The sequence below is a fragment of the Carcharhinus amblyrhynchos genome, chromosome 15, assembly GCF_965287045.1.
Source record: "Carcharhinus amblyrhynchos chromosome 15, sCarAmb.v2.hapA, whole genome shotgun sequence".
In the NCBI taxonomy this organism is placed as follows: domain Eukaryota; kingdom Metazoa; phylum Chordata; class Chondrichthyes; order Carcharhiniformes; family Carcharhinidae; genus Carcharhinus; species Carcharhinus amblyrhynchos.
The window spans coordinates 65189355-65201800 of record NC_137338.1 but is presented as its reverse complement, the minus strand read 5'-3'; positions in this window follow the sequence as shown (position 1 = coordinate 65201800).

Here is a 12446-nt window from a genome sequence, read left to right as displayed (position 1 = left end):
TGCGGAGGAATTTCTTGAAGATTGTTAGTCTGCAGAATTCTGTTCCCCAGAGATCAACGGTTACTGTAATGCAGGAAATGTGTAACAAGCAGTCCTGACATGATAAGGTCATCTGTTTTAGTGAAACTGGTTGAGGGATAAATATTGGCAGGGAGAACTTTGCTGATCTTTTTCAGAATGGTGCTCTGGAATCTTTCATAAGATACAGGAAAAGGAAGAGGCAATTCTGTCTCTTGAGCCTGCTCTACCATTCATTAATATGACTCATCTGATTGTGGTCTTAACTTCATTTTCCTGTCTGCAACCCCATAACCTTGGATTCCTTTTATATTCTCTAACTCAGCTTTGAATATATTCACTGACCTCTAGGGAAGAGAATTCCACAGACCAACAATCTTCAGAAGAAATTCCTCTTCATAGAATCCTACAGTGCAGAAGGAGACCATTCTGCCCATTGAGTCTGCACCGACAACAATCCCACCCAGGCCCTATCCCTGTAACCCTATACATTTACCCTACTAATCCTGCCAACCTTTATATCCTAAGGGACAATTTAGTATGGCCAATCAACCTAACCCACATATCTTTGGGCTGTGGGAGGAAACCAGAGCACTCAGAGGAAGCCCATGCAGACACGGGGAGAATGTGCAAACTCCGCACAGACAGTGACCCAAGCTGGGAGTCGAACTCGGGTCCCTGGAGCTGTGAGGCAGCAGGGCTAACCACTGTGCCACCGTGCCACCTTTTTCCATCTAAAATAGGAAATACCTCATTTTTAAACTGTGGCTCTAGTTCTGGAATCCCCCACAAGGGAAATACCCTCTCAGCATCTACTCCGTCAAGCTTCTTCAGAATCTTATGATTTTACGTTCCAATAAGACCAGCTCTCATTCTTCTAAACCCCAAAGAGTATAGATCCAAACTGATCACCTTTTCCTTGTAGGACAACCCCGTCAGCCCTGGAATCAGCGAGTGAACTTTCTCTGGCCTGCCTCCAATTCAAGTATATCCTCTCTTAAACGAGGAGACCAAAACTGCGCATTACTCATAGGGCGGAATTCTCTCATGCTCTTGCCAGAGGGTTCAATGGCAGGCGGGAGAAGGGGGTGGGTGGTGGGAGAGTTCTGCAGCAGCCCAAAAATCAGTCTTATGCCGGCGTGAATTTCCCATGGGATGATCCATTGGTGCCAGCCATGGCAGATTGCAAAACCTGCTGGAGGCAGAAGCTGATGTGCATTCTGTTAACGGGATGCAGATAAAGCCTCGACTGGAATCTTCTCACCACGCTCAATTCTCCGACAGCAAATATGTCCGTCCACAACATGTCTGCAACAACTTGTGGCACACTGGTTAGCACTGCTGCATCACAGCGCCAAGTTCGATTCCCAGCTTCAGTCACTGGCTGTGAGGAGCTTGCACTGTCTCCTTATGTCTGCGTGGGTTTTCTCCAGCTGCTCCGATTTCCTCCCACACTCCAAAGATGTGCGGGTTAGGTTGATTGGCCATGCAAAATTGTCCCTTAGTGTCAAGAGGTTAGCACGATGAATAAGTGGGGTTATGGGCCTGTGTGGCATTGTGGTCGGTCTCAATAGGCCAAATGGCCTCCTTCTGCAGTGTAGAGATTCTATGATTCTACGAACGTGTCGTGCAGAAGTTGGGACTCACCAGAACAGAGCCTGGCTCAGCCTCCAGGTTAGAGGCCACCAGCAATCCTGGACCCCAGAACGGTACAGCAGTGGTGGGTTGGGGGGGCATCTATTGGTTGCATCTTCCATATTCACATCATTGAAGAGGTCAATCTTCCAGCCTCAGTGTAGTCTTGGAGATCCATCTGCTTTCTTCAAAGGTGGGTGGACAATGTTAGGTGTCTTTTAAATATGGCACCCAGATATGATGATGGGATGATGCCATCAGTCCAACCTGCCATGGAATATGGCTCTAAATCCTGGGTACACAATTAATAAGCCTGGGACTGGGAGATATGGTGTTGTTTCCAGCCGACTTCTGCAGTGGGAAAATTCCCCATTCCTAGCCCTGCTACAAGAGATGGGATGGGAGATGGGATGTGGTCTCACCAACTCCCTGTGCAGCTCGAGAAAGACTTCCCTACTTTTATACTCCATCCCCTGGGCAATAAACATTCAATTTATCTTCCTAATCACTTTGCTGCATAGTATGCTAACTTTTTCTTATTCATGTACAATGACACCCGGGTCCCTCTGTGCAGCAGATTTCTGTATTCACTCTCCATTTAAATAATATTCTGCTTTTGTATTGTTTTTGCCAAGTGAGGACCCAAATTATACTCCATCAGCCAATTTCTTTTTTGCCCACTCCCTAAACATTTCATATCCAGCAGAGAAGGGCAAACAAGGCCTGTGTTTAACACCTCATTTGAAAGACTACACACTTCCAACACGATGCTACCCTCACACTGGAGTGTCAGCCTGGATAATAGGCTCAGTCTCTGGAGTGAAGCTTTCTGAGCGATCCAAGATTGACAGCACAGAAACTCAAATCCATGTTCACTTTAGACGTTGGCTGAGTAACAGATCATAAAGTAAACCTTTCCTAAGATCTGTGACCATTTCAAAATAGCTGAAACCCATGACTAGAAATCACTTACATTGTTAATATTCAGCCTCCCACCAATCAATAAAACATTCCTGATGCTGGACGTACAGTGGGTCAAAGGTCAAATATCATTCACTAAACTAAAAGGTGGCTCAGGATCATCCAGACCAGATAATAATAATTGATCTCACAGGAGTCTTGACATTATTTCAAGGGAAATTTGACGAAACTGAGGGCTCAAAGCTTGGGAAGGCAGCCCATTACAGACTGGGAGGCCGGTACTGTTTGCCTTTATTCCATTCAGATATCCAGGTTGAAGATTGCCAATCAGATGCGTTATATTTAATGATATGTTATTTGTTGCTACGGTACGTTTGGAGTCAATTCAGTTTGTAATAGCATGCTGCTGTCAGGATCACATAGATACGGGTTAAAATCCCACGCCAAAGATTGGAGTCCTGATCAGATAAAAATGCAGACACACAGGAATGACACAGCAGATCTAGGCTGGCATTCCAGTGTAGTATTTTTTAGATTTCAGTTTATGGGATACGAGTATCGCTGATTAGGCCAGCATTCATTGCCTATCCCTAATTGCCCTTTAGGTGGTGCTGAGCTGCCTTCTTGAGACACTGCAGTCCCTGAAGTACAGGTAGACCTGCTGTTAGAGAGGAAATTCCAGGATTTTAACCCAGCGACAGTGAAGGAATTGCAATATATTTCCAAGATGTGGAGATGTCGGCATTGGACTAGGATAAACACAGTAAGAAGTCTCGCAACACCAGGTTAAAGTCCAACAGGTTTATTTGGTAGCAAAAGCCACTAGCTTACAGAACGTTGCTCCTTCATCAGTTAAGTGGGAATTCTGTTCACAAACAGGGCATTTAAAGACACAAAGTTAATTTACAAAATAATTGTTGGCTTTAAGACTTGATTACCAGTAAAGACTCGCATTCAACATTATTTTGTAAATTGAGCTTGTGTCTTTAAATGCCTTGTTTGTGAACAGATCTCCCACCTGACGAAGGAGCAGTGCTCCGAAAGCGAATGCCTTTTCCTACCAAATAAACCTGCTGGACTTTAACCTGGTGTTGAGAGATTTCTTACTGGATATATTTCCAAGTAAAGATGGTGAGTGACTTGGAAGGAAACCGTCAGGTGGTGGCATCTGCTATTCTTGTCCTTCTAGGTAGTAGTGGTCATGGCTTTAGAAGGTGTTGCCTAAGGAATCTTGGTGAGCTCCTGCAATGCATCTTGTAGACAGTATACACTGCTGCCACTGTGCATCTGTGGTATCATAGAATCCTACAGTGCAGAAGGAAGCCATTCAGTCCATTGAATCTGCACTGACTACAGTCCCATCCAGGCCTTATTCCTGTAATCCCATGCATTTACCCTAGCTAGTGCCCCTGACGGTTAGGGACAATCTAGCATGGCCTAAACTGCACATCTTTGGACTTGGGAGGAAACTGGAGCACCCGGAGGAAACCCACACAGAAAGGGGGAGAATGTGCAAACGCCACACAGACAGTGACCCAAGCCAGGAATCGAACCTGAGTCCCTGCACTGTGAGGCAGTAGTGCTAAGCAGTTTGCCACCATGCTGGAATGGTGGAGAGTCGACATTTGTGGAATACCGAGTGAGTGCTGCCTGTCGGATGTTCTGTCCTTCAGATGGGATGTTAAACCAAGGCCCCTTTTATCAGATGAAAGTTTGTGGGAGTTTGCTACGTGTAAATTGGTTGACACATTTTCTATCTTGCAATGGTTAGAACACTTGAAAAATGCAACATTGATTATAAAGCACTTTGAGAGGGCTTGAGATTATCAAAGATGCTCCTATACAGAGAGAGTGCAATAGTGAGCAGGATCTGAGCCCACATTCTCTGCGAGATTGCGGACAGGGGCAATCCTGTCCAGATCACGATTTTTGATTTTTGCCACCCCTCACTGGTGATGTAATCAGTTACATGCCCATAAATGCGTGTAAACCTGATTTTAATATATGTAAATAAATTTATATCTAACTAAAGACTCCTCTCGCCAGAGAGTCCTCTCCCCCTTCACTAAATTGTCAGCGAGGTTTACAACAGGTTCACCCAGATGTGAAACTGTCATGGGTATTCCCCCGATCTCTGGGGACACAAAGGTCACTGGAGCCCCCAGGGGTGAGGGACATGGCAGGGCAGTTCCCTGACACTGCCATCCCTGTGCTGGGGCAGTGTCAGAGTGAGCCATAGGGGAAGCCTCATGTGGCAGGGTGGTGGGGGAAGTGAACAGAGGGATAGGGAGGGTGGTGATGAATTTGGTGGGGAGGGGGGTGGTGGGGGGGGGGCGGGGAAGGGGGCAGTGCCACCGATGATTGGGGGGTAGAGGGTGCAGAACAAGGGGGCTAATGTCAGCGATGATCGGGAGGGCAGGGGTGGTGGGGAAACAGGGAGGGATAAAACTGGCCAGTGGAACTGGCGGGTACTACACTAGTTTTCTCACCAGGACTGACATTCTGCCAAATTCTCTTAAGATTCTGCCCACTGTCAAAATGGCCAACTTTCAAAACCAATGTGGCAAAACTAAATTACATTCCCTTTCTCCCATTCCACCATCCCCCACCCTCATTGTATAAATCTCCACTGATTCTCTTTGCTCTCAGCTCTGAATAAGGGTCATCTAAACTTGAAACGTTAGCTCTATTATCTCCCCACAGATGCTGTCAGACCAGCTGAGATTTTCCAGCATTTTCTGCTTCTATGACAAAACTAAATCTGTAGACTTTCAATAGAACAGTGTAAAAGTCCCTCCCACACAGGGATGTAGGATCGATTAGTGTCCAACAAATTCGTTCATCAGTGGGCTGGTTGCAAACTTGAATCAGACCATCAGCAGTTCTACATTAAATTTGTCCCACTGAACAAGTATCAGAGCCCTACCCGTTACCTTGTAATGTGGATCAGGAAGACCAGCTCTGTCCCTCCCTCAATCGTTTCATGTGTTGAACTATGATAGCTGCTCAGGTCAATGGCTAAACTGCCACCATTTCTCAGCCATACAATTCTGCAGCAGGTACTGAACCAATCACGAACATCCTTTCTTCAAGAAGGACAATACATATTTCTGCTGAGATTCAGAGTTACAATCATAGAGCCATGACAGTTTAGAAGGAGGCCATTTGGCCCATCGAGTCTGCACCGACCATAATCCCACCCAGATTCTATCCCTACATCCCCATGTATTTACCCTAGCTAGTCCCCCTGACACTAAGGGGCAATTTAGCGTGGCCAATCCACCTACCCATACATCTTTGGAACGTGGGAGGAAACCGGACCACCCAGAGGAAAGCCAGGCAGATATGGCGAGAATGTGCAAACTCCATACAGACATTGATCCAAGCTGCGAATCAAACCTGGGATCCTGGCAGTGTGAGACAGTACTAACCACTGTGTCACCGTGCTGCTCACAGCTCTTACTGTGAGGAAAGAAAAGAAACACTTCTCTCTGTGTTGTGGTTTCCCCTGTCGGAATCACATTGGAAAAGACAACGGCACCAGGCCAAAACTCTTTCTAGCTTAGTTGAAAGGTGATTCATTTACAGAGATGCAAGATTCAATATCTCATCGTGTTCCCCAGTCAATCAGAGCAGGAAATCAACATTGCAAGGGAAAAATAAATTGCACAGTTCAGTTCACTGGGGCCAATCTCTCCTAACCTCGTTACTTTAATCCTCTTGAGGTGCCCATCCAGTTTCCTTTACCTCACTCAATAACGTCTTCGTAGAAAATAAATTAATATTTTTGATTTATGCTCCTGCTGTGAAAACGACAACCTCCCCCTTCTGCCCTTCCCCCGCCCTCCTCAGTTATTTTTGTATCTTCAGCGCTCTGGGCACAAGTGTGGAATAGTGAAAGGATTCATTGGCAGATTAACAGTCTGACAGGCAACCACTGGAACACTCTTTCCATACCCGTGACCATTTCTACACTAGGCGACTTGGTGGTTAGTCTCATTGGGCAGGAGGGTTTTATCAGCTCCCATGACCTATGCAAAGAGTTTATTTTTTAATTCATTCAAGGAATGTGGACATCTAGACCAGAATTTATTGCCCATCCCTAATTACCCTTGAGAAGGGGTTACTGAGTTGCCTTCTTGAACTGTTGCCAGCCCCTGAGGTGTAAGATACAACAACAGTGCTGTTGAGGAGGGAGTTCCAGGATTTTGACCCAATAATGGTGGAGGAATGGCGATAAATAAAGTCAGGATGGGGGAGGGGCAAATGCATACCCACACCCATAAGCTTCCTACTGGATTTCAACCTAGAACTGGAGTTAAAGCCTCTGCTAATCACCAGTGTCTGGGGTGGGATTTGAACCCAGCACCCTCAGAAGTGGCACTGAGCCAAATTGTTCCCTTAGGCCTCTCATCAAAGACAGAATCACACACTGAGCGTGTATCATAATGTCGCTGCTGCCGGCGAGTTATTCTAGAGGAATGACAGATACATTGCTCCTCTGTTATCAGTATCACACCACCAGCATTGAAGCTTTTCCAAACAGCTTCCTGTCACCACTTCGTCTGAGGTATAATTAAAAGAACACAACACTCCTGTTTGGTTGAATCCCTTTCTCATTCTCTCAGTCACATTTCACTGCACCCATCTTCCGTTCCCAGGTCACTCTCTCAGGTTCTCTGGACTACCAATCCATTATTTCATGAAACAGAATTGCAGCTTATTGCTACAAACTGGGTTCATCCAACTCATTCTTCATGACACATCTTGACCTTGTGTGATCTTCAGCCCTCCTTGAACCTGTAATTGTCTACAAATTTGGATTGAGGTATGTCAAATATAAGACGCATCTACTTTCCCATAAACACCCCTCAAACTCTCTTGCCTAGTCTCCACACAATCATAGGGATGCAGGAACAGGAGGAGGTTATTTGGCCCCTTCAGCTTGCTCTGCCATTCTATCAGATTACACTGATCTACACTTCAACTCAATTGACCCGAGTAATTCCACCACACCACCATCCAAACCACATGCGCGCACATTTGCACACATGGATCAGCTCTAAAGCTGCTTTTTATAAAAATCTCACCAATACTAAACTGGTAAAATGCAATTAGCAAACAAATACCAGGAGCTGTCTCCTGACAATACTCACTGTAAATTACTGAAAGAGGAAAGGAGAATTTTGGGAATAACACTTCCTTGCAATAGTGAGGGAAATGTCTGGGGTGCCACGGGAAATCAAACACTTTCTGGAAGTGTGTGCTGTTCCCCAAACTTCGAATACACCACTAGCACATCTCATGTGGAGTTGCTCCTGGCATGAATTTGACATTTCAGAAGAAAAGAAAGAACTTGCAACTCTACAGCACCTTTTAGAAAACTGGGGCCTCTAAATGTCCTTTGCATCCAATAGAAACTCAGCAGCCAAATTGTGCACAGCAAAATCCCACACAGCTTTGTGCTATAGTATAGCCAGGTGACAGAATTTTGATTGCATGGAGGATTTACAGACCTAATGGGTTCCTTGTTGTTCAGCATAGTGCATACTCTGCAGTTGCTTTGTGCCTGAAGCGTGCACCCATTATATTGGTAAAGACCCATAGGCACCCAGAGCAAGAAAATGGAAAAGGTGTCAAGCTCTTTGTCCATGTCAATGGAGCTCCCCTTTGCAAAATTGGAATGCGAGTGACCACAATGTCTGGCGTGCACACTACAGCCGGGCTTGTCCATTGCTTGGCAACCAAACCGGCTGAGGGAAGTTGCCACTGTGAACATTTTGTTCAAATCAGTTTTAACTGCAAGGAAAGAGAGGCTGGCATTCATACACTGTCGACCATGTCTTCATGATGTCCCAAAGCATCTTATGACCAATGGGGGTGACACAATGGCATAGTGGTTAGCGCTGCTGCCTCACAGCACCAGGGACCTGGGTTCAATTCCAGCTTTGGGTAATTTTCTGTGTGGAGTTTGCATATTCTCCCTGTGTCTGTGTGGGTTTCCTTTGGATGCTCCAGTTTCCCACTCACAGTGCAATGATGTGTGGGCTAGGTTGATTGGCAATGCTAAATTGACCCTATTGTCAGAGGGAACAGCAGGATAAATATATTGGGTTACAGGAATACAGCCTGGGCAAGAATGTGGTTGTTTCAAACTCAATAAGTCTTTCTGGGGCTTCTTTCTGCCCTGTAGGGATTCTATGATTCAGTGGAGTAAAATGTATAAATTACAAACACCTTCCCAACTGGCATCATCTGTCTTTTCCTGGTTCCCAATTTCACAAAAAACCCTGCTGTTGCCTCGTGAACACACACACACACACACACACACACACACACACACACACACACACACACACACACACACACACACACACACACACACACACACACACACACAGGACCATAGAACGATAGAAAATTAAAGCTCACAAATAGGCCTTTTGGCCCTTCTTGTCTGTGCCAAACCACTTTTTTGCCTAGTCCCACAGACCTGCACTTGGACCATATTCCTCTACACCCCTCTCATCCATGTACCTGTCCAAGTTTCTCTTAAATGTTAAAAGTGACCCTGCATTTACCACTTTATCTGGCAGCTCATTCCACACTCCCACTACCCTCTGCATGAAGAAGCCTCCCCTAATATTCCCTTTAAACTTTTCTCCTTTCACCCTTAACCCATGCCCTCTGGTTTTTTTCTCCCCTAGCCTCAGTGGAAAAAGCCTGCTTGCATTCACTCTATCTATACCCGTCAAAACCTTATACACCTCTATCAAATCTCCCCTCATTCTTCTACGCTCCAGGGAATAAAGTCCTAACCTAAATAAAGTCCTGTCCCCCTGGGGGGGACAGCTCATCTGAGGGAGGAAGCGATGGCCAGCTCTCTAGAGCTGAGCCAGTGAGCCAAAAAATCAAAAAGGGAAGCAGAAAGGTAGTATTAATAGGGGACTCCACAGTGAGGGGCGCAGACAGGCGTTTTTGTGGACGTAGAAGGGAGTCGCGGATGGTGGTTTGTCTCCCTGGGGCTGGGATCCAGGATGTCTCTGGGCGGGTCCCAGACATCCTGAAAGGGGAGGGTGAGGAACCGGAGGTAGTAGTACATATAGGTACTACTGATGTAGGTAAGAAGAGGGAGGCACTTGTGAAAAAGGACTATAGGGAACTGGGTAGGCAGCTGAGGAAGAGAAAAGCGAAGGTAGTAATCTCAGGATTGCTGCCTGTGCCAAGGGAGAATGAGGGAAGAAATGAAATGAGGTGGAGGGTGAATGCGTGGCTGAGGGACTGGTGTAGAGGGCAGGGATTTCGGTTCCTAGATCACTGGGACCTCTTTAGGGGTAGGTGGGACCTCTATAGTAGGGACGGGTGGCACTTAAATACCAGGGGGACTAGTATCTTGGCGGGAAGACTGGCTAAGGCTACCGGGGGGACTTTAAACTAGAAAGGATGGGGGGAGGGAACTGTGTTGGGGAAACTGGGACGGAGGAGGTTCGCTCCCAGGTAGGGGAGGACCGCAGGCAGTATGCGAGGGAGGTTAGACAGGTGGTGGAGATGGGAAATGCCCAGACTGAGGGGCTGAAGTGTATATATTTTAATGCAAGGAGTATAGTGAATAAGGTAGATGAGCTTAGGGCGTGGATAGCTGTTTGGGATTGTGATGTGGTGGCCATTACGGAGACTTGGATGTCTCAGGGACAGGACTGGGTACTTCAGGTGCCAGGCTTCAGGTGCTTCAGGAAGGACAGGGAGGGTGGCAGAAGGGGTGGTGGCGTGGCACTGTTGATCAGGGAAAGTGTCATGGCTACAGAGAAAGAGGATGTCGTGGAGGGATTGTCTACAGAATCTCTGTGGGTGGAAGTTAGGAACAGCAAAGGGTCAAAAACTTTGCTGGGTGTAATCTATAGGCCGCCCAATAGTGACAGGGAAGTTGAAGTGCAAATAGGGAAACAGATTCTGGAGAGATGTTTTAATAACAGAGTTGTCGTGATGGGAGACTTCAATTTCCCAAACATCGACTGGAATATCCCTAGGGTAAGGGGTATAGATGGGGAGGAGTTTGTTAGGTGTGTTCAGGAGGGTTTCCTGACGCAGTATGTGGACAAGCCTACGAGGGGAGAGGCTGTACTTGACCTGGTACTGGCGAATGAACCAGGGCAGGTGACGGATCTTTCGGTAGGAGAGCATCTTGGATATGGTGACCATAATTCTATCTCCTTCACAATTGCGTTGGAACGAGATAGGATCAGGCAGGCTAGGAAGGTGTTTGTCTGGGGTAAGGGGAGATACGAAGAAGTCAGGAAGTTACTTGGACAAATAAACTGGAAGGAGGCGTTCTTAGGGAAAAGTACCGAAGGAAGGTGGCAGATATTCAAGGAATGTGTGTCTGGAGCTCTGAATGACAACGTTCCGATGAGACGAGGGGGTTTTGGTGGGTCGAGGGAACCGTGGTGCACAAAGGATGTGTTGAACCTAGTCAGGAAGAAAAGGAAGGTGTACAAGAGGTTCAGGGAATTAGGAGATGTTAAAGATCTTGAGGAGTATAAGGACTGTAGGAGGGAACTTAAAAGGGAAATTAGGAGAGCCAGAAGGGGTCATGAGAAGACCTTGGCGAGTAAGATTAAGGAGAATCCCAAGGCCTTCTATAAATATGTGAAAGGTAAAAGGATAAGAAGAGAAGGGATAGGACCGATAAAAGGTGAGGGGGGAAAGGTTTGTGTGGAACCAGAAGAAATGGCGGAGGTGCTTAACGAGTACTTCGCCTCAGTATTCACGGTGGAAGCCGATCTGGGAGATTTTGTTATGGATTTGCAGCAGATGGAAAGGATTGAGTACGTGAATATTAAGGAGGAGGATGTGTTGGAACTTTTGAATTCTATCAAGGTAGATAAGTCGCCGGGACCAGATGGGATGTACCCCAGGATACTGTGGGAGGCGAGGGAAGAGATTGCAGAACCCCTGGCGATGATCTTTGCGTCGTCAATGGAGACGGGAGAGGTTCCAGAGGATTGGAGGATTGCGGATGTAGTTCCTATTTTTAAGAAAGGGAACAGAGATAGCCCGGGAAATTACCGACCGGTGAGTCTGACCTCAGTGGTTGGTAAGCTGATGGAGAGGCTTCTGAGGGACAAGATTTACGAACATTTGGAGAGGTTTGACATGATCAGGAATAGTCAGCATGGATTTGTCAAGGGCAGGTCGTGCCTTACAAGCCTAGTTGAGTTCTTCGATAATGTGACTGAACACATTGACGAAGGAAGTGCCGTGGACGTAGTGTACATGGACTTCAGCAAGGCGTTTGATAAGGTCCCCCATGCAAGACTTCTTGAGAAGGTGAGAGGGCATGGGATCCAAGGGCCTTTGGCCTTGTGGATCCAGAACTGGCTTGCCTGCAGAAGGCAGAGAGTGGTTGTGGATGGGGCTTTTTCTGAATGGAGGTCAGTCACCAGCGGAGTGCCTCAAGGATCTGTTCTGGGACCCTTGTTGTTTGTCATTTTCATAAATGACCTGGATGAGGAAGTGGAGGGATGGGTAAGTAAGTTCGCTGATGACACGAAGGTCGGTGGTGTTGTGGATGATCTGGAAGGATGGCAAAAGTTGCAGCGGGACATAGATAGGATGCAGGACTGGGCGGAGAAGTGGCAGATGGACTTCAACGCGGATAAATGTGTTGTCGTCCATTTTGGCAGAACCAACGGGATGAACGAGTACACTATTAAGGGCAGAAGTCTGAGTAGTGTTGAGGAGCAGAAGGATCTTGGGGTCCGGGTCCACAGGACTCTTAAATCGGCCTCGCAGGTGGAGGAGGTGGTCAAGAAGGCGTATGGTGTACTGGCCTTCATTAATCGAGGGATTGAGTTTAGGAGTCGGGAGGTAAT